General features: G+C 37.1%; 1 pseudogene; it reads right to left on the reverse strand.

The window, feature by feature from the left end:
* Positions 1–2,644: 2,644 nt before the first annotated feature.
* On the reverse strand, positions 2,645–3,344 carry LOC106143991 (annotated as a pseudogene).
* Between the last annotated feature and the right edge of the window lie 699 nt (positions 3,345–4,043).

The following is a 4,043-nucleotide window of genomic DNA, read 5'->3' on the forward strand; positions in this document are numbered from 1 at the left end:
TTGCATCTTCAAGGAGCCAAGAAACACAGGAAAAGTTCCCAAAAATGGGGAAAGAAGTCCAGAAATAAGTGTTTGAAGATGGCCGCACTTTGGGATGGTTGAGTTGCCACCTCCCAGACCAAGATAGGCAGAATGGTCCTCCCGGCTCTAGGGATACTGAGAAGCAGTTAACGATACTGAAAAGCAGAGCATATGAATCAATTTCATCACTTCATACTCATCATTAATTATCTCCATTCACACATCTAAAAGTAATTACACATGAAGAAAAGAATTGGCGAATTTAAATAATAACTACTTTAAGGGAGTTGAGAAGGTTAATTTTATGTTAAGCCATTTGCCTCTGATAATTAGTTTGATGATACTGAAGTTCATATAAAATAAATGGGGTTGAAATATATTTAATTCAAATTAAAAATAAGAAATAATATGCTAGAATAAAGCAGTGGCGATTATATGTTTGATTTGAGAAAAGAAGGAAGGGAATACTGACTTCAAAGGTGTTGCATGTGCGCACGTACACAGGTAATAGTGATTCTTTTATAATTAGGGATTGCTGAAAAATAACAAGCTTTGCTCTATGAGAAAAGCCGGGAGGTGATTTATTAGGTCAATTTTCTTTTGATGTTAAAGCTTTTAGAGACCATCTCTGTACCAGACGGATAAAGACCTACAATATAGAGCATCACCCTTGTGCAAGCAATGAATAGGAACCATACTTTTTATTTTTATATTCTGTCTGTTTTAAATGTTGAGATATCTTATTTGCATAATAAAAAACTATGAAAGCTTGGGTCTCACACCCTTATAGAGCCTGGTAGACCTCATCACTAAGTGCATGCATGGTGTAGTCTTTAGTAGGGCTAAAAATGTAAACACCACTGCAAACAGATTTACGTATTTTTTTTAAAATTTTAGATTTTTAAAATTTTGTTTGGTGTCATGATATTATGTTATTTGATGTATATACATATAGGAAGAAAATGTCTTCATGGGTAGAGAGATTATTTTATTATTAAGCAGCATTCTTTTCTTTATTAACATTCTGCACCTTAGAGTAGGCTTTGTTTAGTTTTTATGGTATCACAGTAGATTTTGTATGCTTCCTATTTACATGGTGTAGTTCAGGACTATCTTCTGAATCAAACTGCCACCACCGTTAGAAGTTCTGCTCATACAAAAGGATCACAGATGAGGCTGTTGACTGTTTAACTCCCCTCATAGAAGGAACTAGCTGGAGGGTCATAGGATCTTCATTGTAGTATCCAGCCAACCTTCCCAACCAGTTGTATGCAATTCTGTCCTAATTGCATGTGGCCTAGTGGTCCTGGGAGAATGGCTGGAGGACATAGGTAGGGAAGGAACCAGAAGGAAAATATCATTCCTGCTGGGTGTAGACCTTCCAGGATCACTGCTTTAAGGTCATCTTTGCCCAGTAAGTTAGCCTAATAGATTCATTGACTCCCTAGAATTAACTTTGGTGGAATGTCACATCAGTTTGCTGTTAAGAATTAGCGGGAAGGGTAGACACTGTTTGTTTCCCCCAGGGAAGGGATATTAGCAACATGTGGTCCTTCACAGCATTTTATTTTTGATATGTTGTGTCTTTATATTTAAAGTACATCCTTTTATGTCAACAAAGAATTAGTTGTTTTTCAAAACAATTTGACACTATTTTTTAATTGGAGTGTGCGTATTATTTTTGATTATACACGCGCACATGGATATATAATAACTGGCCTGAATTTGTCTTACTTGTTTACATACTTGGCTCATATATGCTTTGTTTCCTTGTTGTATTCCTTGTGTATTTTCTAGAATTTCACTTTAGCCACTCTGTTGTTGTTTTTTTTTCTTTCCTAAATCCCTTTGTGTTTCACTTCAGTGATCCCTTAAGGGATTGTAATACATGTTCTTATCACAACTTGCCTTGAACAGGTACACTTCTTTTATGAGAAACTTTCATGCGGCCCCTCAGAGGTCCACGTGCTAAGTTTTGGTGCAGGTGATGCTATTAGGAAGTGGTGGAATATTCCAAAGGTGAGGGGCAGTGGGAGGGGTTTTGGTTACTGGGGAAGGTGGCTGTAGAGCTTTTATTCTCTCCTTTCTCCCTCCTTACTCCCTTGTGTTTTGGTCATGAGATGAGCAGTTTTGATAGGTCACACACATACACCGTGCTGTGAATCCTCACCTCAAGCCTGAAGCAATGTGACAGCAGATCTTGTAAGCATGGACCAGTATGCAGCGTTTATCATTATTGGCTCGGACACACACTGTTATTGTCAGGAAGCTAATGAGCTCCTCCTGATCTCTACTGTGGCAATATGTTTTATATGCCCACACCTCCTACAGTTTACTTGGTAATGTTATTACTTTTGCTGTCCTTTATTTTGCCTAGGAATTATTAAAGATATTTACCTACCATTTTGTGATTCTAGCTTCAGTGAATTATTCTACTCTGGATATTTATAATTTTAATATGATATCTTACTTTGGTCATTAAGAGGTTTGTTTTTAAGTTCTTATAATGTACATTTGCTAAAAATGAATTGTCTTTACTATAAGTTGCCTGGAAAATGTCTCTATTTCACCTTTGGTTTCTTTCAAGGTCTAATAATTTATTTGTTACCCTTAAAGACTTATTTTAACTGGACTCAGACTTAGAAGGAGAAGTTCTCAGCAGGGACAGCTTCTTGACAGTCTGTTTCTGGTGCTTTTCTTTGACTTCCTTCATTCTCTTGGCCAAAAGTTTAGCATATCTGTAGACTTCTCTTTGTTTTTCTTTGTTCATTGCAAACATTCCGGCGTTTGTGTTGCAGAACACGTGGAGTAACAAGACTCTGAATCTTGGGTGCCTTGGTCCTGGGCTTCTTACCTTCTTTGTTTAGAGGCTTTCTGACGACATACTGGTGTACATCATCTTCTTTAGAGAGATTTAAAAGCTTTTGGGTTCTGCTAGCTTTTTTAGTTCCCTATCGACGAGGCACATTAGTAACTGTCAGTCCAGGAATAACTTTCTCTCCTTCTTTTGACAATAAGCAAGTTGAGAACACTTGGATTGGCATCCACAATGCATCCTCGGACAGACTTGTCCCTTCTCTCTCTAGTTCTCCTTGGTCTATAGCAAGAATGCTCCTTATTCAACGTGAGGCACTCTGCCATGGATCAAGACACCTTGCTTCATGGGAAAACCTTGTTTGTCATTGCTGCCACTGATTCAGACCATGTAACCCCTCCACTCTTCATTCACCCGGAGCATCAGCAGTTGCTTCTCATAGAATATACAAAGCTTATGTACTTCGTTTCTGACAGCTGGCTGCAGGGAAGGAGATATTCAGCTTCATCTTTGCACAGCCTGCCTAGGAGGCACCATGAAATGTTCACCTTTGGTTTTAAATGGTATATTTGTGAGATGTAGAGTTCTAGGAAGATTTTTTTTCCCTTTAATTAAAGAGTTTTGCCTTCTGGATTCTGTTATTGGAAAAAATGTTTATAATTTATATTATTTTATGTACAATTTTTTGAACCCTTTTCCACTCTGACCTGTGCTAGAAGTTTCTGTTATTAAAACTCAACACGCCGAGTATGATAGTCAGAGGTGTGATGCATCTTTCTGTCCCTAGTCTTATGTTTGCATGAACTGCTGTTTTCAATAAAGTATAGAAACAGTTAATTTTGCTTCATAGACCATTGAGGCACTATTAACTGTGCTCTAGCTTTGAGGGAGAGAGGATCTAGAAGAACATGAGAGAGAGAGGAAGAATATGATCAAAATACATTTACATTTAAAAATTGTTTTAAATATAAAAAAGAAAATAAGAACAAAAGATGTAGAATCCAAGTCCATTTTTGGAAGAGAAATAAATACCCTGTTTTCTAAATCCCATTTGTGATTCTGTTACCTTTTAATCCTCAGCCTGAAGGAAATGTATCACAAAAATTTTCCATATTACTTAGTTTTAAGAACAATTTACAACAGCAACGTGTGTTTGCCATTTGTCACTTCAGGAGTCAGGTATTTTTTCTCTCTCTTTTACAAGGTT

This window comes from Microtus ochrogaster, chromosome 18 (assembly GCF_000317375.1).
Source record: "Microtus ochrogaster isolate Prairie Vole_2 chromosome 18, MicOch1.0, whole genome shotgun sequence".
In the NCBI taxonomy this organism is placed as follows: Eukaryota; Metazoa; Chordata; class Mammalia; order Rodentia; family Cricetidae; genus Microtus; species Microtus ochrogaster.